Genomic DNA, 25,816 nt, shown 5'->3' on the forward strand with positions numbered 1-25,816 from the left:
GGTAGTGCTTCCACCTGCGTTGCAGTGCACCTAGACAGTGTAAGCTCTGCATTTTAGCGCAGACAGCTAGTGGAGCCTCTGAATTGATCCTGAATTGACTGTTTCTGAGTGGTTTTTGGTGGAGAACTTCTGGGAGAAGCTGTCATTGGTTGACCTTGTTCCTTTAGGAGTTGCAACAACATCATTAGGGACTTTGGATCCTTTGAATTATGGACATTTCATGCTTATAGCTGTAAGGCACAAAAATTTCTATAATACCGACGCTGCATAAAGATTCTAAATCATATTATAGGGCATCCAATGCATGTCAGAGAACATGCAGGTTGTCACGGAGGGATGACCTACCTATGAATCTACATGTGTCATTACAACCATTTGGGAAATGGGCATATGATTTTGTAGGACTGATTCAATCCCTAGGCAAGAAAACAGGTGCACGATATATCATCACCGCGACCAAATATTTGACCAGATGGGTGGAGGCACGACCTATAAAGGACTGTACAAGGGCAACAATGACAAATTTTTTGTTTGAATGTGTGTTGACTAGATTCGGCTGCCTGAAGGTATTTATGAGTGACCATGGTACACATTTTCTCAATGAAATGATCAGCATGCTAACAGAGGAGTTCCAGTTTTACCATAAAAAAAGTACACCATATCATCGTTAGGCCAATGGAACAGTAGAGGCTTTCAATAAGATATTGGAAAATGCGCTGAAAAATATTTGCAACGTGCAGTGAAATGATTGGGACATGCGCGTACCAACGGTATTATGGGCATACATGACTACTTGCAAAAAGCTAACAGGTTAGATGCCTTTCTGATTGGTTTATGGTGTAGAGGTTGTAATTCCTATGGAAGATATCGTGCCTAGTCTACGCATAGCTGCTTTCATAGGAATGGAGGAACGCAGAGCCTTAGAAGAAGATAGGATTTTGGCTAGATTCCATCAGCAGGTCTAGAAGGAACATGAAAAGTCTTGGCATGATCGACACATCAAACTGCACACCTTCCAGGTAAGTGACTTGGTTTTATTATATGATAGCAAGTTCACTAAGTTTCCAGGAAAGTTTCAGATGCACTGGCTGGGGCCATATGTTGTCAAAGAAACTATAGATGGTGGCGCAGTTCAACTCACAAAGTTGAGTGGAGAACCATTTCGAGGAAGGGTAAATGGAAGCTGGTTGAAGCCATACACAGGGGATCCAGCTCAATGACTACATGACGAAAGGATAGTCTTAGCACTCCACGAAGCTAAAAGGCAGCATAAGACTATAAACTAAACTACCCGGTTGGTGGAACTACACAATAGAGGGGCTACACGAAAAAGAGTGATGTCACAGTATTAGAAGGTGCGCAAAGGGAGTTGTGCTATGAGAGGAGATACCACGCAGCAAAGCCAAAAAATGACTGTTACAGTCATTGTTCATGATTTAACATCGAGGAGACGGTAAAGAGGAGTAGGGGGGCGACATTTAAGGCTGAAATCTTTGAAGATCTGCCGCAAAATCAGTATTTATGGACAAATTTTGGGGGGAATAGTTGGATTTGAATTCAAATTTGCCTATAAATTACGCATGGTTGTCCAGCAGAGAACACTTTGTATCCTTAGAATTTTTGAGTTGTGCTGTTTTTCATTTATGAATCGTTAGTTTTTCACAGATTTGGTCGCAAGCTCTGTGTTTAATACTTTACCTAGGGATACCCAACAGTTTATTCTCAACACTATGTCTGGACCTGGTGAGACTGCAAGCATCAAAGGAACTATTGCCTTTGAAGGAGCAGCTCTAGAAGTTGTAAGCATGGAGGCCACGGCTCCTATGCCTACGATGCCAACGTCGCATAGGCCGAAGCCTACACCAGTGCGTGAAAACCGTAAGCTAAAGAAAGACAAGAAAAAGCAGCCGATGTGAGTGTGTGAGTTATCAAGAAATAAATCTGCTACACAGGCCTAGAAGCAAGATAAGCCGCTAGCGAAGGATAAGGAGAAGGTCATATATTTAGAGGCCAAAGAGGGCACGAAGGATATAGATGCTGAGGGCATGGAGCCCATCTCCAAGTTGTTGGATTATATTCCTCCACGCAAGGGAAAGGTGAAGGTCACTAAGGACCCATACATGGTAAAATTCCTCATTAATATGCCCCTACTACCAGAAAGCATCACCTTTGAAGGCTCTCACCTGGCACAAATTGCCAATTTAAAAATTGAAGACTGGGATTTGGCGAACCATGAGAGGTTCCTTCACCTCGTGACGAAGAACTACGTGAAGCGATTATATTATAAAGAATTTGGCGTCACTGTGTAGGAGCCAATGGAGTGGATTCGCGGAGTATATCAATCTGGGTTGTTGAACCTACTATGGGTGCCCCACTATCACCGCTCCAACATCAGTATCAGCTGCATAAACCAACTACTGACTCTGGTACATGAAGGGTGTTTATGCTTGAGTGTGCCTTTCCCCATCACAAACATGTTGATCCATTCGATCATGCTCCTGTCACATTCAGGCTTGAATCCGGCCAAGGAGTTTGGCAGAAAGACTAGTGAGTGCGACTTGGCAGAAAAGATGAAGAAAAAATTTTACCTAGTCAAGAAGCTGCGTGGGTACTCCATCACGTCCACCAATGACCCCGCTGTACAAATATCGACGTGGATCTTAGCCGGTAAAGTCATGAGGAAATTTCGCATAGACGTGGTTCTGACGCCTGTAATCTCATTACCTACACAGTGCATGGAGGGCATGCAGTTTAATTCATTGCACTACCTCTACAATGAGTTCCTTGTGAATTTTTGTGAGGCTGAAGACGAGAGCAAGACATTCCACTATGCATGGTTGCTTCTCTCCATTGTGCTAGTAGCTTGGGAGTTGTCGGAGGATAGTCAATTTCCTCCCTTGGAGAAAGGATTACTAGAGTTTGCTCCTAGTTTGCCTCCCTATGGACCATGAAGGACTCCACACGGGTCACGGAGACAAAAAATTTCTGGCTTTTGATGGAGGCGAGCATTCGCATGGCCATCAACCAACGGCCACGGTTGTCCCCAACTGTGTATGATCAGTTGTCAGAGTACGCAGAGTTCAAGGAAGATTTTCACCACCTGTATATGAGGGTATGGAAGGATCTGCAGCAAAAGTGGTTCGATCTGCCCTATCTTGCCATGGATGATGCCATCCAAGAAGTCATCAACAATTGGCTGACAGATTGGAACTCTTCGTCTGATCTGTTGGCGGGTACCAATAAATTCGTTGGGAGTTCCATGGAGAAGAAGAAGAATGAGGCAGCAAAGTAGGTGGTCCAGCAGTTGGCAGAGAAGTGAAGGAAGGAGGCTGACGAGAAGGACCGACTCGAAAAGGAGCACATTGTAAAATAGTAGGTTGAACAAGAACAACATGACTCTGAACAAAGCGGTAAATCCACTTCACCCCAGACCGAGGATGAAGAAAAGTTAGAGAAGGGCGGTGGCAGTGTTGAAGAAGAGAACACCCCATTCCAAGTGAAGAGGTATAGGGAACAATAGAAGGAGGGGCCATGGAAGAAGTTAGAAGTGATGAAGCCCCTGCTCGATTCCATTATGCTCACAGAAGGTGATCTCGACGAGATCATCTTTAAAGTGCACGAAACCACAACGGAACTATTGCAGTAGTTCGAACAAAAGCACCTGTAGTTGCTAGGCACTCTTCAGAAGGATTTGTGTGAACTGCAGATCCAAACCAGCAGGATCCAGGTGGGCACAGGGTAGATGAGCGCTGCGTAGATGAGTCTAGTACCAGGGACCATTTAGGCTTCCAAGATGGTCAGTTTAGTGGATCTTTGAGTAGTCACACTACTAGAAGGGTCCTTGCACATGGAATTGGTTGATGATAAGGTCATCGTGAGTACTCTGAAGAACATCAGCCTCAACCTTGCAGCACTCCCCAACGAATATCTTCACACACTATAGACAAGTGTGATAGCAGAGTTACAAGCACGGGAGCAAGGCTCTCTCAGCCTAATAAGTGAATATCAGGTGAAAAATGAGAAAATGTTCATTGAAAAGATGAAGGCCCTGAAGGAGAAAGTGTCAATTTAGGTGCAAAGCACCCAACTAGTAGTCGTGGTTGCAAAGGCTTGTAGGACAGTGCCAGAGTTTCACATACCTGAGGAGGCACCACTTGAGGCCAAGATCAGGAAACTTGCAGCGGGTGTCTGCGATGCTAAGATAGAGGTGGCCCAAGTTCAGTTCAAGCTCAACCTAAAAATTACAAAACTGGAGCTCAAGTCACAGCCTTCGACCTCACTCGAAGTTAGGAAAAAACGTGAGGCTATTGTTAGGGATGTAATAGCCACTATGGATGTTGCAATTGTGGACTAAAAAATGTTGTGTGGGCAGGCCATGGAAGTAGTGACGACCCTGCAGGAAGATCCTGACCTATAGAAATTAGAAGCAGAGACCCACGAGCTTTAGCAGCAGTATGACAAAGTGCAAGCAATAGTGTGCTCAGTGGCTATAGTGCAGTGCCTCGCCAAGTTGTAGGAGGGGAAGCAACTCCTTACACAAGTGGAAGTAGCATAGAAAAAAGAGGCAGTCCTTAAGGCATGGTTGGATCCTTGGTTGGAAGAAACCTACCAAGTCTCCACCAACATACATGAAAGGTTAGTGAACTTGCAACTTACATAATAGAATATCAAGAAGGATAGCGAAGGACTAACCACAGAACAACTAGTCGAACAGGTGAAGCAGGCAGCCACATAGAGCATGACTAAAGTAGCAGTGGTGCAGGTGGAGCTGGGGGATCTTCATACCAATATCTCTGCGCCAGCTGAGAGACTCGAGGGCGAGTCATGATCTTTGTGTTGGGGGCCTGTTGGGATGGGGTGCCCGGGGTCGGTTTACGAGCAAAATCCCAAGTTTTAATGTAAAAATATGTAAATTATCCGCAAATTGTGGTCACAGAGCATGTAGCTAGTTAAGAGTAGAAAAAGGGTTTTACCCTTCCTTTATGTAACTGGAGTCGGATTTTCAAGATCTGCCCATGGTCCACGGACCATGGGATTGTATAAATAGGTGTTTCTTAGAGAGTCTAAAGAAGTAAGAAGTCTATGGGTACGAGTGAGGAAGTCTAGCACAAAGGTAGAAGTCTTAGAGGAGGGAAAGGCTCTGTAACTGAGTGCACAGAGGCCTAGAGTAGTGTCCGCAGCTGAGTGTGTGGACCCATGCAGTTGAGTAAACATGGAAGTTTTGGGTCTCTAAACCTTTGTTGAATATCAATAAAGAAGATTGTTACGAAAATTCCTATGTTTATTCCCTTTACTTCTGTTGTGTATGAATGCACTATATGTTGTGATGAATGATGGTTTTATAAAATAATGATGTATTGATGCGTGATTTTACTTAATTTGTATTGTTATTTGAACGCAATTAATGTTAAGTGATTACGCGAAGATCATAACGCTTTCTGTTGAAGTGATCACACACTTAGGTAATTCTGAGTAACTACTGATCTAAGGGTAATCTAAAGTGCATGTAGGTAGTTAATTGACCTGTTCAAGGTCCACAAAAGCCAATCGTAGACCTTCGCAGAGGTCTAGAGGCTGATTGGAGGAAGTTACAACAATAGGCCCCATGAGCATAGAGGTCTACGCAAAGGCAGATCTAGGTCACCAAGATGACATCACAATGATCTCTAGGTGTGGAAACTTGGTTCCAACATCCCCCCATACTGCTTTGGGTGAGACTTCAGTCTGCGCACTACAAATTGATGCTGAAAGGGCTGTAGTGTAGGTATTTGTTTTGTGCAACTAACTCTGAACCTGGGTCGGGACCCCCTAAGCCAACAATACCTTTCTGCCTTAGAAACATGTTCCATTGTGTTCATAGCATCCAAATCATCTAGGAATGACTCTTTGTGAGCCAAAATGGGTCAAAATTTGAAGAAGTTATGGTCTCCTCATTTTTCCATAGGAAAATTCCACCAAATCTGGAGAAACTCTAGTTAACCCTGCCAAATCTGGAGTAGTGTCAGTTTTGTCAGACCCGTCAAAACTACCACCAAGTTAATCCATAGTTAATTTAGGATAAGCATGGTTAATTAACATAAAACTCCACTTACCACTAACACTGGCTCTTGGTTACAGGGCATGGTGACTTGTGGAGAGGGCTGGCCCGCGATGTTGGCCCTCTCTTTCCCCAAGCATAAAATTTTAACACTTTAATTATAATGTGCACCCCATAATTGTTAAGGCACATGGTTATCGTATAGAGGTAAGGTATTTCACTTGTATGGGTGAGGTCGTGAGTTCTGTTATGCTCCTATACCAATAGGTGTCATATATCATGATTGACTTGGTTTAGCTTTGTAATATATTTATACCTTTTCTTGTTGCAAAGGCTTTCCATATTTGTAAAAAATCAAAAAATTTAAAAAATGTAAAGAGGGTATACCCTAGAAGAAAAATCAAAGGGCGAAAAAAATAAAAAGAGGTCAAAAAATGAAGGAAAATGAACCCCCACCAAAATAAAATACCAAGAAAGTGTGCAAGTGTAAATGCCACTACTTTTTACTTTTGTATAATAAAAAATTGTGTGCACCTTGCTACCTATGCCACAATTCATTAATAGTCAAATAGTTTAAACTTGACTAGTTCATTTTTCAATTTCATGTTGTAGAAATAGAGAATAAAGATCTGACCAAACAGTTTAATCTTGGCAGATAAGCAAATAGGTAGAGTGAAAAAATGAGCTCAACAGTTTAATCTGAGCCCTTGGATTTAATAAGTGTAGACTTAGATAGGCATCACCATGTAAAAGAAAAGAAAGTTTGATAAGGGTTTGCCAGTCTAAGTGCACCCTAATAAAGAAAGTGAAAATTCTAGGTTAAGTAGGTAGGGTAAGTAGATGATGGTTGCAGAATAATATGTGGTACATGATAAGTTTAAATGTGTAAATATTTTACTTTCATCACAAGGCAAAGGCATGTATCACATGGAATGCACATCAAGCAAGCAAAGTAAAAAATAATTAACTTCCCTACTGATTTCCCCTCAAGTTTCACTAAGTTCCCCTAAGTGTTAAGGTATCTATCATATTAAAGGGGCTCAGAGCATTTCTCTGAGTTTTGGAGGAACCAAACCCTTGGCCCAATAATCTATAATACCTTAAGCACTTAAACCCCTTCATCAAGATGCACCCCTTTATAAAGTCATTCATTCCCTAAAGAAATCTTTTCCTAAGTAAAATCCTATTTTACTGAGGGAAATTAAAACATTTTCCATAAAAACCCTCATATATAATTAGCCTAAGGTATAAGTGTTGTATGATGAAATATATTTTCGCAAAACATTAAACTTAGTGCTTTTTCCATTCATTTGGTCATATTAACCACTAATTTATGTTATTATATAGTTCCCCTATAAAACTTACCCACTCCCGTATTATTATAACTATGCAAAAATCCCAAATTCTTACATATTCCACCTCTCGCTTAAATATAACCATAATAGAGTTCATAAATGGGATTAATTAGTTAAACTGTAACTAATTAAGAACCCTAACACCACCATGTTAAATAAAAGGATTAATTAACTACCATGGTTAATTAATAATTTTTTCAACCAACCATATCATCCCCGATGTAATTAAAACCTTTAATTATGTTGGTCCCACCCTCTGTTAACCATCTACCACCTCACCTCCCCGATAGCCATCCGATCAGATCCCTCAGATCTAACGGTTGTCACGCATATCGCAGGACCCTCCGCGACCGAACTTTAGCGTGCGATGGTGAGCGGTTTTGCAAACAGTGCTTGTGCCACGTGTCGCTCATCGTATGGAATTGTGTAGTCGAGCCCAAATACTGCCTCCCCTCCATTATCGGTGCAATGAAAACCACTTACCGCCTCCCGCTACCGACAAAACATCAAATCTTTTGCCCATTGATGCCACCTATCCAAATTCTGAACCTGCCAAAAGTTGACTTTGTATAAAAGACAAAGGTAATCAGTTTGTCATCCTATTCTATGAACACATCCATGCAGCAACCTGAACGTTGAAAATCAACCAGCTCATGCACCCAGCCGTCAACCACCCCAAAACATGCAGTTCGACACCGCTCCAAGTCTTCCATTCGCACATAGTGAACCTGTACTCCATTGCCCATCACAAAAAGTAGGTATTTACCAGTTTCCATCCAGTAACCTTGTAAATACTTGCTTTCCCTACAATTAATTGGAAAAAACCCAAAATTCACCATAATTCAGTTGTTGCATTTACAATTCAAGTTTCCCAAGACCCTCTGTTTCACCAATTTCACATAAAAACCCCAGTTTCCTATCTCAATCCACAAGAACTAGAATGGAAACCCCCGTTGCACTCAATGTAGCACATATCACTACCCCCACCATGATTTAGATTATATGCTCCTTGCAGATAAATATTTTCAAATAAAAGACCTAAATACTAATAAAGACCACCTAAAAGTATTTTGCCAATGCTGGGACAATTACTTGAATGGCTATGATGCCATAGGACTTTGGGAACCAAATCTCCCAATGTATTTTCTCCCCTCTATACGCATTTTCCCTGACATTATCCATCAGTGTCATGCCAACTATGATCCCAACCACATAGCAGTAATGTCCCCCAATCAAACTGTCCTCTTCATAATTACTACAGACTCAATCAATGAGATGCTTCAGTTTCATCCTAGTCAAACCCTCACCCCCATTTCCCTTGGAGATTTTCTAGAAAAATCATCTAAATTGACCCAGTCTGAACTCAGTCGCCTTTGTCAGACTTTTGTGGATAAGGAGCATCAACCCAAAAATCCTCCTCCTTATTTGTCAGCTTTCTTCACAGAGACAAGAAAAACTATAGTTGATATGATACCTGCAGTCATGGGATTCAATACTAGTGAATATATAGATGAATTGACCCTAGTTTTTATGTCCATCTTTACCCCTGGTTAGCCCCCTGTTGTCAAGTACAATTATGCTGCATTCAATGCTGAAAAAATCCACGACCAATTCATGAGGTTGGAAAATGAGAAAGTATTCAAGTACGCAACATTCATATATCACCTCATCCTCTACTATTGGTCTAACAAGTTCCCATTTTCTGTGAATAAACTTAATAAAAAGGGTAATCCAAGGTCAGTCATTTTTTGGACTTCTATCTTCCACCATTATTTTGCTTTTCCTTATTCATACAATGAATTCATTGACCAGTTTGTCCACCTAGTGACCACCATGCTGATAGGAAATACTCCTCCTAGGATTCGTGATGAAATCAAAATAATCTTTCAGCTATCCAAATAGTACAAGGTAGGTGACTAGTACTTGTACTAGAATCACACAGAGATCAAGATATATGGTTATGAGCTTCCTCCATTCAAACTACCAAAATATGTTCCAATGAGGTTGTTTGCATTGGAGTATTATAGACAAATGTCGAACTCAGATAAGATTCACTTTACCAAGGCCAAGAAGAAAGCACAACTGAGAATTAAGGATCACCCAGGCCCATTTGACTGCAACAATAGAGAAGCAGGGAAAGCAGTAGAAGAAATCCTAGAACACCTGAAATTAAGTAAAAGTTTTGGTTGGAGATATGACCCACATAGTTTCATTTGTGATAGGAGAATGAAAAATAGGTTATCACCACATTTTCATTACAGAATCCCTGAAATAGAGAAATATGCTAATATGGATGAATGGAGGGAAGGAACTCTTGCTAAGATGGATAGTGATCAGGTCAATGTAGATAAGGTGATGAAAGACCTAGAAAAAAGACTTGACTTGGACTCTTTTAAACAAGTTTCATTTGGGACTTCTCGGAAGCCAACACCAGGAACTAGTGCCTCTACGGTAGATACTTCCCAAAGGCACTCCCAGGAAACTAGTGCACCCTTTGTAGAATCATCACAAGTAAAAGAACAAGGAACCAGTACTCCAGCATCAGAGCAATCAAACAGGTCAAAGCAGCCCGAAATCTCAGAAGAACAGGCCCCACCACAGTCCCATCCAACTCAGATTAATGTGGGAGACCCCCCATTTTTGCAGACTCCTCCAAATGAGGAAAAGAGCTTAAAGAGAGACAGGGAAGTAGCTACCCCTGCCAGTGGTCCTTCAGACCAACTTGGTGCTAAGAGGCACAGGCTAAATCCACACTCAGAAGAGGAATTTTTTGAAGAAACAATAGGGAGTTTGAGGAAAGAAGGTGGAGACAGTCAACATGCATTCCCAGTAGGTGGGACACCTTCTAGCTCACAAAGACAGGAGCTTGAAAGACAACAAAGTGCTAAAGTTTCATCTTTCAGGTCTTTGTCTAACAAGACCTTAGACATCAAAGAAAAATTCAAGGAAATAAAGGCCAAAAATGAACATCTAAAGGCCCAAACTTACACTCAATATTTGAAGATGGCTCCTACCAATCAAACTAGGTTGATGTTAGCTTATGACATCAAGGAAGGAAAAATGTAGATGAGCTTTTTAAAGCCTAAAGTACAGCAGCCCCAAACCCTCGCAGACTACCTCAAAACTGATTTTCAGGTATTAGACAAAGACACTCACCCCATAGATCAAATAGAACCGCATAAGTAGATAGGGGAAATGGTTTATTCAACATTGACAAGCAAGCCCATGATGGCACACAGATTGGAGAATTCACTCAACAATACCACAGCTCAATTGTAGTTGGAAAGAGCCTCCTCACTGCCAAAAGACAATAGAATCAAATCATTGGAGGATTTGATTATTGGATTGGGTCATAACCCAAAAGATGTAAAAGCTGCAGAAGCCCTGATAAAGAAGAAAAATGAAGATATAGCTGTCGTGAGAAAGCAGCTGAAATCGCCACCACTGATGCATCCACAAACTGCTGAAGTAAATGAAAAGAAGAATGAGGAAGAGCTTATGGACTTAGTCCTCAAGCTAAATGAACAATTAAGGGAGACATAGTAGGAATTAGAGAAAGCACTACAAAGTAGGTAGAGTGAGTTGACCTCTCACCCTGAAAATGTAGTACCATTGGTCTCCATGGTAGTCCCTTCAACATTGGCAACAACTCTTGCACCAAATGTCCCTTTGGTAATAGCTGAGACTATTGAAGCAACATGTATAGCATAGGTAGGAACTTCAAGTCAGAGCACTGAAGAATTAATCAAATCCATGGAGGAGATGAAACTCTAAGTTTCTGAATTGCAGAAGGTAAAGGATAAATTCGTTACCTTGGAACAAAATAATGATGTGTCTAAAATCAATTTTGCTGAAGAAGTGAGGAAAAACAAAGGCTTGGCTTAACAAGTAAAAACACTGGAAAAGGATCTCACCTTTGAAAATCCTTTAACAGATATCAGAAAAATTCTATGGACCAACATCACTCAATCCATCAATGATGTTTGGTCATCAATTCAAATAATTTTTGAACAGATTGACTTAGTCAAAGTTGCTCTTCAAGAAATTCAAAAAACCAAGGAAGAGCTAGGAGGAAAGCCTGAAGAAGCTATCAGGTTGATAAATTTTCTAAATAGCAGAAATAGGCACCAATTGGAACAACTGAATATTGAGGATAGAACTGGAACCATCCTAGAAATCAAGAAAGTCTTAACCAAAAGGACTCTGATGCAGAACCTAGAAAGAAAATGTCAAAATATGCAAGAAGACATAGATGAATTTATGGAAAAGTTTGGCATTTTACAGAGTAAAGGACTTCCAAGTCCTTTAGTTATCAATGATAAGTTAATGAGGCATGAGGATTATATCGAAAATTGGATCAATATGCAAATAACCAAGCCAGTTCATCAGCTAGTGCATCTGCACCCAAAGCATTACCTACAGGCAGAGTTCTCTATGATAGCCTGGAGAACCTCTTTTATGTTGAGCATGAATTGAAACACTTGTTTCTTGTACAACCAAATTTTGTAAAATACACAGAGGCTGATGAAATATTCAGGAAGCTACAAAGGACCAGGATACCAAGGGATGATTGGTGGACAGATATGACAGACATTTTATGATTTACCTTGGTAAAAAGTAAAATTGAAGTATTTACCATAGTCAATTTTGGTAAAAGAAGGTGAATGAAGGTAAAGCAGGTAAAGAGTATTAGAAAAGGTAAAGAGTATCAGAACAGGTAAAAGAGTATTAGTAAAAAGATGAAGAGAAATTAGCCAGCACAGAATTATGAGCAGGACAGCAAGATCCACAATCATAGCACCTGCCTCCAACTCATTCAACAAAAGCAGGGACGGTAAGCCATCAGTTCACTTTCAGTTTCTATCTTCGAGACCATCTATCTCTACATTCATGTAAAATATAGTTAGTCTTCCTAGAATATATTCTCTCAATTAGGAGATATTTTGTTGTAAATTTTTGTATAAGTACTTCCTCATTCGAAGTACTTTGGGTGGATTCTTAGAAATTTCTGTAGAGTCTCTATTTTGGAATAGAAGTGTTGTTAAACAACTATTCTATGGCTGGCTGGATGAATTAATAAAGCAAAGGACTTTTACAGGATTCATGTGTCAAACGTTGGACAAATAAGTATTCTATATCTTATGTTCTTACTATTTTCTAGTTTAGTATTTCTCATGTGTTTCATATCTGAATGATAAACGAAAAGGTATATTTCAGAAAGTGGTTTACTGCATTCTATCTTTAAAATCATTTATATTCTTAATGTTTTCTTCTAAGCTATCATAGGTAGGGAGTTCTTAATTGCTCCCTGCTTCTTAGTTTATCATTGTGTCCATTTAAAAAGAAATTCTTAATTGGTTTTTGTTAATGATCACTCACTTTCCCTCACCTTGAAACTTTGCTAAAGGATTCTTAACTGCCCTCCATCCTTTCAAGACCATTTCACCCTTTCAAGTTACCATTTGTCTCTTGTTTAGCTATCTTGCCCTCTGAAGCCCTCCTTTGTTGAATCAACTTCATCCAGTTAAGCCATCTTCAGTTGACTCCATAGCCCAATGGCCTGAAATACTCTGTTCTATCCATCTGCTCCTGAATTCCACCACAAACAAAATCAAAACCCCCCAAGCTTTCATAACTAGCCTAATATCATATAAAACAAGGCTAAATATTAAAGAGAGAGCCCTCTCTAAGTACTGATTGGCTAGATTTTGTACTTAAAAGTTGCTTTATGGTTACCTCAGACCCCTTTCCCTCTTCTGACAACTTTAAGGAAAATCTGAGTGATAACATAGTGGTGACTCCACTGGGGAAGACAATTCCTTGGTCAAAAAAGATCTTTAAGAAAGTTTAAACCCTAAATCTAAAGCATCTTAAAGAAATCATAGAATTTGTTTTGATATCAGTTAAGAAAATCAAAAACAAAACCCAAAAACCTAGCTTCAGAAAGGACTAGTTACACTAGAGCTAATATTGATCCCAACCCACCAGAAGTGTTTGAGAACCCCAATCTGATCCCCATAATTCTTAGGAGACAAGAAAGCTTTGTTAGTCCTCGACCCATCTTCAGACCTTCATCCTGTCTTGTTAGGTGGATTTACCTCGAAGACTAAGCCTCTGACGAATACTTTGAAACCTCTTTGTTTAGGACTTCATGTTGGAAGAGGTAAATCCCCTCTACGGATAGAGGCGATCCCTACTAGCCCAGAATGGGTCTAGCAACAATTGATCAATGCTACTGTGCAAGTTCCTAATTGCAATTAAAGGAGAGGTAAAGAACACCTACTTGGATTCCAACGCTATTGTTTGATGAAGAGATGCCGTTCTCACTCCTTCGCTCTGGCCGGTCATGATCTTCCACGATCTCCGTGAATAGATACCTTCACACACGAAGAGACAGACAAACACAAGCATGAAATCTAATAAAAGAAATTATACATCAGTCAGAAAGGATGTAATTCACATTAACCATTGCAATGACAAATGAGAATGGAACCATAACAGTAGTCATCTATTATTAAATCAATAACAGAGAAAGGTACAACCAATGTTCTGACGCTGAGTCCTTCTCTTGAGGGTCCAGCCAGCAAGTCCCTTAAGCATTCACCCTTGGAGGTAGATTCTCCCAACACAAAATCTCTCTCTCACACAAGCAATACTCAAAACCTTCCTTGAGCTTCCTCTAACAAAACCACACTTGTCACACCAACTACCTACTAACAACAGCAATCCAAGCACTATGAATTCCACACTATCCAAACTATCAAAAAACTCCAAAAACTAGCTGCTCATGGCAATGGTGGAGACTTAAATAGGAGAAAGAGTCTCCATGAATGGTGCGAGGATGAGCTTATCTCCAAGGAAGGTGGTTTCAAATGACAAACAGACATGCCATAGAAGGGAGGGCGATACTCACAAGGCCAACAACCAAGTCTGGAACCATCTGGAAGGCTGGCTGTTAGAACAAACTCGCCCAAACAGGATCAGCGCGGGTGCATAACTGGACTGGAGCGCTGACAGCGCATCTTAATAACGGAGCAGGCTGTGTCAGCGCGACTTAATACAAACATAGGATGCGCTGGCTCATGAAATTCGATCAGCGCGGAAAACACGTGTGCTTCTGCGCTGACAGTGCATTCGGTCTGTTATGGAGTGCCCATCAGCGCGGTTATTTGGCCAAAAGTCGCGCTGATAGAAAAAAATTTGGCAAAGTGGGTCATTTGGCCAGATTAGAGAGCATGAGCATGATTGATTTGAATTCATGACATAGTAGGGAGACTGGCAGGGAGACAGTGACAAATTACTACGTAACAGATGCCCCCTAAAGCATGAAGCCCGAGAGAGTGGGAGGGGTGAAATGCTTTACAAAACTGCTGAACTGGAACACCACGAGGAAGGACCTGCACGTATGTACAATTGATATCTCGATTACATGTAGTCTAGGCATGGGAGCAGCCATCCAAAAGACATATGAAGAAGGTTTGTGGTATGGACGCAGCCACCCAGCTGAAGAGACCATGATGATAATAAGGTATGGTCGCAGCCATCCCAAAAGACTCAGGTATGGGCACAGCCATCCATCAATGAGTCATGTAATAACAATCCACAAAATCGCAGCCTGGTTCGTAATAGACAAAAGCCAGGGTCTTGCGCTCCATCCCAACCCGAACAAAGTACAAGTCCAAGCATGTGAATACATGAGCTGAAGTCGAACATGCATGAACATCGTCTGATTACCAGTCAATAATGAAAACTATTAACAGACGCAAGAGGTACCACCAATAATGACAATGGTCCTCAAGGTACTTATAGGTACAATCCGCGGCGTGTGAATCAATGAGCCGGTGTCGAACACCCACAGAATCATCCGAGCGGAGGCCAATGATGAAAACCTCACGTCGAACACGAAGAACCTGCCATTGAGGCATGCAGGCTCTAAGGCACATGAAGGGAGTCTCTAGGTCACTTTCCTAGATAATGAGCTGAGAAGGATAAAAATTTTTGTGTGAGACATCAGAGGGAGGTGGTAAGCTTGTAGAGGCCAACTTCTCTTGAACATATCGGTGGCACGAGAGCGGAGTTGGCAGTATCTGACATCAAATGAGCAGAGGTCATGGTGACAAGGCAATGAGCAGATGAGAGGTCAAATAGGATAACCCGAACCCACGGAGGCTAGTGTAAAACAAGATGAGAAATTCCCACCCAGACACGAATGCAGACGAGTGCCATGTTCAAGAGCAACATATTGCCGACACGATGATTATTACAGTTCCATTTTCCCCACCATTTCTGGTAGGTACCCTGATTATTTTTGGAGGACAAGCTTGACGGGGATATCATATGCTTGGAAAGCGTCATTTCGACGGTGTCCGATGTCATTAAGTTTTAACGAGTCTGACAAAGGAAGAACTCGGCGTCTTTTCCTGTTTAGAGAGTCTAAAAAGACAGCGGAAAATAAAACTCCAGGGGGGTCCTTTTTCGTAAAGTTGTGTCTCTCAAGCCCGAAAAAGTATAAAACAATGCTCGAAAGAACTGCCTGACCAGTATGATCGAGGAGTACTTTTCGTAAGTAGTGACTTCGACCCGAAAAAGTAGAAAAGTGGTCAGAAGTACGTCGTTTTGGAGCCAATAACGAGTGCGAAACGATAAACACCCAACAATCTTTTTAGTTTAAACGGTCGAAAAAAGAGCTTTAAAGGCGACCACCTCTCGTTCCTTTTAACGAGCCGAGAGGGGGACTCGGCAATCTTTTCGTCTTTAAATGGTCAGAAAAGAGTTGAAAGCAGACCTCCATTTTTATTCTCTTTAACGGGTCAAAAAGGGAAAAATACTGGGCAATCTTTTCATTTTTTACGAGTCAGAAAAGAGCCTAAAAGGAGACTCGTCCTGGAGGAACTAGTGGTATAAAAGGTAGCATCTGGTTCTGGTAATGGTGGAACTACTCAAACATGTAATGGTCAAGAGGCTGGCTAATAAAACCACTCATCGTTGCGGTTCCTCAGGAAAGGATAAACAACCAAGTGAGAGCATATGATAGGCCAAGGAGATGGTAGCAATGGAATGAAACAACCAAGGCTCATCTAGCAGAATTCAGCGGATAAAAATGGCAATTACAAGATGTAAATCGAGTATGGGTTCATTTTTACACAAGCTTGAACCATGGAGAACTTTTCTTGGGTTTGGTTTCATGTTTACACAAGCTTGAAATGAAAAGCTATGCTTGTTATGAGTTCGCATGCCCCCAGCATAATGACGCAAAATGAGGTACATGCCCCCCAAGCTTCATTGCATTCAACACGGTGGATGGAATGAAGATTCACCTTTGAGAGCTTGGAAAGACTCGACTTGGATTTCATGAGATCTTAATGAAAGACTCAATTGGGAAAAGGGGTTGTTTCATTTTTTAATGAGGTTGACACAGTAAAAGAACTATCCTCGTAACCCTTGTTTCATCTTTTAACGAGCTTGACACAAGATCAGGAACTATGCTCCACTAGACCCAGTTTCATTTTTTGAAGGAGCTTGACACTGGAAAGGAACTATGCTCCGACCAGACCCAATTTCATTTTTTAGGGAGCTTGACATAGGAAAGTGAACTATGCTCCAACCAAGCCTAGTTTCATTTTTTAAGGAGCTTGACATAGGAAAGGAACTATGCTTCGACCAGACCCATTTTCATTTTTTAGGGAGCTTGACATAGGAAAGTGAACTATGCTCCAACCAAGCCTAGTTTCATTTTTTAAGGAGCTTGACATAGGAAAGGAACTATGCTCCGACCAGACCTTCATCATAATGAATAGAAAGTCCGGGCTTCCAAGAGTGTTACTCCTGGTGAAAGGACCACATCTTGGAAGTCAGGACCTAATGCCCCCAAGACACTATGCACGACAGTGTCATCACTGGATACAGGCACGGGGTAGGTGGCCACGTATTTGATCTGTGGTGGGGCAGATACAACTGGTGGATAAAAACTAGGAGGGGGCGACAACTGCGCAGGAGGCATTGGGGGACTAACGAACAACAATTGATCGATAGTCACAATTCTTCCATCGTGTGGAAAGAAAACCACACGGAACAGGGAAGAAACAAGTGCCCTCATGGCGTAAACATAGTCGCGACCAAGGAGAAGACTAAAGTCTAAAACACCTTGGGTAACCAAGACGTCTATATAGACGGTTTTTCCTCCCAAAGTAATAGGGAACTTCGGGAGAACTCCTAGAGATGGGCAGGCTCCTCCATCGAAAGCCAACAGATTCTGAGTGACTGGCCCAAGCTGCGGGGAACCTAAAGCTTGCCAAGTAGTTTACGGCATAAGACTGACAGATGCTCCTTCATCCAAAACAGTGCCAGGTACTGCCTTATCACAGGCAAGTATTGTAATCTGGAAAGGCACATGGGATGGAAGGCGGCCGGCGATCAGGCGATTCCAATCAAAGGAAGCAACCACACTACTTGGTGGGGGAATCGTATGATTGCCCCCATGTGCTAAAGGAACCGAAGGAGAACCTTCGGGAGCAGCTGGGTTAGGAGAGTCATTTCGGGACTCCGGAGAATCTGAAGAGACGAGAAGAACATGGGCGTGATTCTCTTCCGAAACAGAGTGAGCGAGCAGCAGACTCGAGTCGACACTCTTTCCGACCAATGGTTGGTCTGGAATAGGCTGGGGACAGCCAGGTTCGGGAAGAGGGGCCTGGACAAGAGAAGAATGTGAACCAATCTCATTGTCGGGAGGCGGATGATCTGCAGCTGCAGAAAGATGTTGATATCCAACGGGGAGTTGGGGTGAGGGAGCTGGGAGACTTTCCAAGACACTGGAGGCTTTATCCATGAGTGGACAAAGGTGAAGGGGATGATTGCCTTCACAAAGTCTACAAGGGATTCGAATCTTCCCTTTTCCTTTACCATTCCCAACTAATAAGGTAGCATCGCCGTGAGCTTCAGAGGACGATGAGGGGTGGGCCGGATCGTGAGACCATATTTCTAATACCCTGGAAATGCCAGGACAATCGCGAAGAAGATGGTCCTCCTTGCATAATCAACAAGGAAATTTAACCTTCCGCGGGGGGGTAGAAGATGGCCCGACTTCAGGTATACTCGAAGTAAGAGCTGTACTTCTAGCCTCTCCCTTGGGAGCCTTCTTCTTCTTCGTCTTCTTCTTCTTCTTCTTAGCCACCGGGTTACTTGAATCGAGACTTTCACCAGGCGAAGTAGAAGAGGAAGACGTAGAAGTAGGCGTCGAAGGGGAGAGATCCACCTTAGGATCAACATGATGTTGTTCAGGTGGAGGGACTGATGGACTAGTAGCTGATACGGCAGGGACCAAAGAGGTTGAAAACAACCAAACAGGCAACCCGACAGTTAACCCCGGAAGGGATAACATTGCCATATAAGGAGCACCAACATTCCCGAGAGGAGGGAAATGACCAGGACTCCCGTCAGGAGGGGAACTTGGGTTGGTGAACCCTAGAAAAGTTGCCATGGAAAACAAAAAGGAAACCTATTCAAGCTAACACAAGATTTAACCAGGTGATGTTATCGTGGCCGAATAAATTTTTAAGACACAGGAACTAAACTTGGCCTTTTCATGTTTGAAGAGTCGAGAAAAGGACAAAAAGATGACTCTAGTCTCCTTTGAATGTTTAATGAGCACGAAGTGACAAGACACTCACTGGCACCTTTTATTTTAGGGAGTCCGAAAAGGATCAAAAGTGACTGCTCTGGAGATTCTAGGCAAAGGGTTTACCAAGCAATCCGTAAAACTGCTTATACACCTTGGCAATCGTATGAGAACCAAGGACTTTCCGTACTGCAGTCAATCTTCCCGAATGTTGTGTTCGGTGCGTTACGGTTCACAGGGCGGCAGACTCGGCTTCCTATGGATCAAGGATAAAAGCCTAGTGGGGTCTCCCTATATACGCAACGGTACGTGGGAGCACAGTCCGTGTTAGACCACTATCGAGTCACAGAAGGAGGAATCACCCAACCGTAATGTGAAACAATAGTGACTATGTTTAAAGACGCCGGAACACGTCTCTAACCTAGACCTCTAGATGTTTGCGTTAAGTTCCAATGCATTTTGAGGTTTATTCAGTTTATTTTACGGTTGATCTTGAATTAAGTTTCGGTTTCAGGTCCTACCGTATGAAAACTCTCGCAATTCCCCAGATGCAAACTACATGACAAAGAATACCATTTCGTTCGATGAATCCTAACTATGAGAGGGTTAAGAATTTTCAATCAAACAAAATGAACTCAAACAATCAAACAATCTAATGCAACTAATGGCAAAGAAGTGAGACTTTTCTTTTGAGAACACAAATCAATGAAATGCCCTTCTTTTCATTAACTATTGAATGCAAAAGATATTAGTTTGATTTCTTTTCCAATGGCACAATGCACCAATACACTAATCTCACGATGCATCGATACTACTAATGAAAGATTTAAAATTCGCTTTTCAATTTCTCAAACATGAAAATTCGTAATGCAAATGCACTTTCACTTTCGTATGCTAAATGAATGTAATTTTTTTTTGTGAATTCAAGAAGACAAACAGGGAAGTGTGAACTGATCGATCCAAACAATTGTCATATATTCTTGGTAGTGAAGAAATCGAATCAACATAAAAAGTGGTTCAATAATCGACACTAAAAATCAACCAGCAATAAGCAGTGAAAAAGCCTCAAGCAAATCAACAAGAGGGTTGTGGATGAACCTTGAATAGAGAAGTAACCTGAGCAAACGGTTTCTCGATGAAACTTCTAAAGGGTTAGGTCACATGGTCTAAAAAACACAAGACTCACTCGAATGAAATCAAAGAGAGAGCGTCCCTTAACCAAAAGCAATCAAAACAAGCTAATGAGGGACAAGAAACAACAGGGGATAAGAAACATTGATGAATTCAGGAGATAAAGTTATTAAAACAACTTTTTAGGAATCAGCGCAATTTTTACACAGACCACCCAAGATGATCACAATGTCAGCGCAATTTTTACACAGACCACCCGAGATGTCAGCGCAAATTTTACACAGACCACCCGCGCTGATCCCAGAAAAACACAGTCGTCGCGGGAATTAAGCTAGCAACCCAAGGTCAGCGCGGGTAAAAAGCTAGCAAGTGGCGCTGACGTTGCGACTGTACACGTCTTTTCCACGCTGATCCGATTTCCAAGATCGTCGCGACTGTTAGGTGTAATTACGCGATGAACAGGATGTTGCAAAAGGGTGAGTGCGATGACAGCGCGACTGTTAAAATTAAATCCGCGATGGAGCTCAAAAATAGTGACAGGCAAATCAAAACTCCCAAATCAAAACAGCCAATCTTTCAATCAAACAGGGGCATTTCCCAGATCAACCCAGGAAACACAAAAGACTGTTAATGAATCCCCAAAACTTCAAAAGAGACCAAAACAAAACTCAAGGCAAGAATGAACAAACAAGGACAAAGGCCAGCTCCCCAGCGGAGTCGCCAAATTGTTGGAGAGGTAAATCCCCTCTACGGATAGAGGCGATCCCTACTAGCCCAGAATGGGTCTAGCAACAATCGATCAATGCTACTGTACAAGTTGCTAATTTCAATTAAAGGAGACGTAAAGAACACCTACTTGGATTCCAACGCTATTGTTTGCTGAATAGATGTCGTTCTCACTCCTTCGCTCTGGCCGGTCACGATCTTCCACGATCTCCGTGAATAGATACCTGCATGTTGGCATTATGATTCAAGTGTTTTCCTTGATGGCAACTCACTCAGAGGTTGGTACAGGTGCTCAGAGGCTGGTACAGGTGATGGCAACTTAATCAGAAGACAGATCTTAGTACAGCATGCCAAGGAAGGTAATATACGCAGGTTCGTTAAGCCCAAGTCGCGTGTACACGCTAGTTGGATTCAGAAAAAGCGCGTGTATGTGGAAAAGTACCTTTGGTCCATGGTGGTTAGTCCTTGGAAGTTGTGCCTATGGTTTCGGACCATTGTGTCTCGACGGGCGTGTCGATCCCTAGTTTTGAAGTTGATGGTATTATGTTACTATGGTTTTGGCTCTTGGTATTGAGCAAGGCCTAAGGCTATATAAGGAGAAGAAGATCATTAGGCAAAATCATCTTTGGACAAGGCTTGAATATCTAGAGAGAAAGAGATCTGATATGCAGGTTCTGGGTTGCTTGATCTAAGCCAAGGAGAGATCACATCGGTTGATGGAAGACTAGATCTAAGGATAGATCGGGATCTATGGTTTGAAATGCACTATCATGATATGGTTGATTATGCGTATTTCTAGATCTGCATATTGTCGCAATGTTATGTTCTGGGTCTAACTGATGTCTGGTACAGCTGCAAATTGAGAAAGTTTATTTTTAGATCTGTACGCAGGTTGGCTTCGGTAAAAGCGCGTGTATACGCGGGTTTTGCTCATTGAAGTAGCGTATATCTTTTGAAGCTTGATTTTGGGTTTACAGTGGGGTCTGACTGTTATTGCAGAATTCTGTAGTCTGCTCTATGTTCTGGTAACTGGTGATTGACAGGGTTCAGTGATTCAGTGATTCAAAGTTTGGTTGTTTTATGCTTCAATGATTTGTTGTGAAAGCTGAATGAATTGAGGTCTACAGATTGTAATGTTGTGCTTCAGGAATATCCAGTCTGAAAATGTATGAAACGAGGTACCTGAAGGAAAGAAGATTGTAGGTCAGCACCTACGTACTAGTATCTTGGCTAGTACAAGAGCAAAGGGGGGTGGAGCTCCCTTCCAAGGAAGTTTGGAGAACGAGAGAAGGTTGTAGCCTTCTGCAGGTTGTAGCCTGCGTACTGGTATAAGGCTGCACCAGTACAAAAGATTGTAAACTGAAGTTTCATATTAAAGAAAGATAGAGACAACTTGCAGCAGGTGGTTTTCACCCACATTGGGTTTCCACCTTATATCTTGGTGTTCATGTGTGTGGCTTTTGATCTGTTCTGTTATACTGCATCTGCTTACTGTTAATGTGGTGAATAATGTCCTGATGAACTTAACTGAAGAATAAGCTAACTAAATCATGAGTTTTCTGCTTATACGCTGTTTTATTTAGTCACAGTAGCGTGTACACGCTGATTCACTTAACTGAAGTAGCGTATATGTTTCTGAGCATTGAAAAAGTTTGATTGATCTGATAATACTGATTCACCCCCCCTCTCAGTATTATTTCCAATAATTGGTATCAGAGTAGGTCCTTCAGAGAAGCTTGATCGCTTGAAGGTAGATCATTCATCATGAGCAACTACGAGAAAGAAGCATCAATCAGGCCACCAATTTTTGATGGGACAAATTTCAATTATTGGAAGGTAAGAGTTACTGCATATCTTCAATCTCTTGGTACAGAAGTTTGGAACATTGTAGAAACAGGATATGCTTTTCCTTCAGCTACTCCTACAGATCCAGCTGAGAAAAAGCAGTATGAAACAAATGCAAAAGCAGTCAGTACTCTATTAGGAAGTATATCCCAAACAGAATTCATGAAGGTCATGCACTTCAAATCAGCAAAAGAGATATGGGACAAAATGATCACTAGCTATGAAGGAGATGAACAGGTAAAGCAAGCTAAACTTCAAACTCTCAGGATTCAATATGAGACTCTCAAGATGTATAATGATGAAAGTGTGGCTAATTATTTTCTTCGGGTAGATGAGATTGTTAATTGTATGAAAAATTTGGGTGAAGAAATAAAAGAGACTATAGTAGTTCAAAAGATTCTAAGATCATTATCCCCCAAGTTTGAATCTAAAGTATCTGCAATAGAAGAAAAAGAAAATCTCCGTGTTCTCACTATGTCTCAGCTACATGGAATTCTAACTGCTTATGAAATGAGAAAGGGAGGTCCATCTGACAGAAGGGAAGCTGCTTTTAAGGCATCAGGAAAAGAAGATTACTATGAAGCAAGCCATGTTCCAGAAGAAGAGGAAGAAGAATCAAATTTTGTCAGAAATCTTCAAAGGGGTTCTGGAAGGTTCAGAGGTAAGCTACCTTTCAAATGCTTTGCTTGTGGAAGAGTAGGTCATTATGCTGCAAAATGTCCTTATAAGGATAAAGGAAAAGAACCTGCTAGATGGAACAAGAAACAAAGTGCAAATAAGAAAAGCTACTACACCCATGAAGATAGTGATGGCTTATCAAACAGTGATGAAGATGAACAAGGTAATAAATATAAGCTGTTAATGGCATTTGAAGATGATGATTATGAGGATGCTGTAGATGTGGATAATCTCTATAATGAAATTACTAGACTCAAGAGATGCATAGAAGAAAAGAATGTGATCATTGATACTTTGCAATTTCAAATTGATGAAAAGGAAAAACATCTTGAAAAACTAGAAGGTGAAATTGTTGGTCTCAGAAAAGAAATTGAGAAAACAAAAGCTATTAATCTTAAGTTTGTCAAAGGATCTGAAACTTTGAATGAGATTATCAATGTGCAGCGGTCTCCTCTAAACAAGACAGGTTTGGGCTATAATGGAGAAACCTCTCAAGCATCCACCTCAAAAAGTTATCTTGATGCAGCAAGAAGAAATGAGCAGAAGAACAATGAAGATAATCAGGTAAAGCAGGGACGAATTACAAACAGAAACTATCAGGGACAATCCCTCTTAAGGGTGAACAAAAGCTACAACCAACCACAGGTAAAATCTTCTCAGTTTGGCTCAAGAATAGATGAAAATAGAAATTACAATCAGTTGGCTGGTAGATTCAATAACCGCAGAAGCTTCTTCAATGGACAATGCTTTTCTTGCCATAACTTTGGTCACAAAGCAGCTCAATGTGTTGCATATAAAACAATCATGACTAGGGAAGCTCAAAAACAAAGAAGTATGACAGGGATTACAAAAAGGACCTATAACAACTTTTCGGTTCTTGAAAATGAAGTTGAATGTTCTATTTGCAATAATTTTGGTCATAAAGACTCTGAATGCAGGAGCAGGTTTCAGGAGAAAAAGGAACAAGCCACAAGCACCAAAACATGGAGAATAAAGGAACCTCAAACAGAAAGATGTGGGATAGCATTTTATGCAGAAGGACAGGAAAATCTATGGTACATTGACAGTGGATGTTCGAAACATATGACAGGTGATAAAGAAAAACTTGAATCTTATTCTACTTTAGAAAAGGGAAAGAAAGTTTCTTTTGGAAATGATACTCCTGCAACTATAAAAGGAAAAGGTATTGCTCCTTTGAAAGAAAAGGTCAAGGCTGGAAATGTTTTGTATGTTGATGGATTGAAGCATAATCTACTAAGTGTCAGCCAGATGTGTGATCAAAAAACCGAGGTTATTTTCAGATCGAATGGATGTCTTGTTCGTGATCTTGATACAGGTAAAACAGTTCTCAAAGGCAAAAGAACTCCAAATAATCTGTACATATTTGAAGAAGGACAACAACAATGCTATCTTAGCAAGGATGAAGAGCACTGGTTATGGCATCGAAGGTTGGGACATCTAAGCTTCTCACAAATAAGGAAAGCATGCAAATATCAGGCAGTTCGCGATCTTCCAGATATCAAAATTCCAGACAACACCATATGCAAATCTTGTCAGTTTGGAAAGCAAACCAGAACTAACTTTCCAGAGAAGGAAGGATCAGCTAGCTTGCCTCTTGAGCTAGTCCATACAGATGTATGTGGTCCATTTAGGAAAAGGACACCTCGAGGAGAAGAATATCTGATATTATTCATTGATGATTTCTCAAGGTTTGTTTGGTTAGGGCTTATGAAGCACAAAGATGAAGCATTCGAAAAATTCAAATCCTTCAAAGCATTGGCTGAAAATGAATCAGGACACAAAATTAAGTGCCTCAGATCTGACAGAGGTGGGGAGTTCACATCAAATGAATTTTTCGATTTCTGCGATGAACATGGGATAAGAAGAGAATTCTCTACAGCTAGAACTCCTCAGCAAAATGGGGTTGTGGAAAGAATGAACAGAACTATCCAACAAATGGCTCGTGCTATGCTCGATGAATCAGGTACTCCTGCAACCTTCTGGGGTGAAGCTGCACATGCTGCTGTTATTATTCTTAACAAAACAAATGTCCGAGTAAACAGCACTCAAACACCTCATGAGCTTTGGAGTGGTAAAACTCCTTCCGTGAAGCACTTCAAAATCTTTGGGAGCAAATGTTATATTAAGAATACTGATGAGCAACTTGGCAAACTTGAACCTAGAGCAGATGAGGGCATTCTTCTTGGTTATTCTCCACATAGCAAAGCATACAAGTGCTACAATAAAAGACTTGGCAGAATTGTTGACAGTATTGATATAGTGGTTGATGAGAAGGGATATATTCCTAGGCAAGTTCATCATGAAGACATTGAAGAAGATGAAGGTTACTCTCAAAGGCGAAATGATGAAGAAGAAGAACCTCAAGAAGAAGAAGAATCTCAAGAAGAACCAGAGGAGCAGACAAGAATA

This window comes from Pinus tabuliformis, chromosome Q (assembly GCF_031772625.1).
Source record: "Pinus tabuliformis cultivar Carrire ecotype Pingquan chromosome Q, CPIR1, whole genome shotgun sequence".
In the NCBI taxonomy this organism is placed as follows: domain Eukaryota; kingdom Viridiplantae; phylum Streptophyta; class Pinopsida; order Pinales; family Pinaceae; genus Pinus; species Pinus tabuliformis.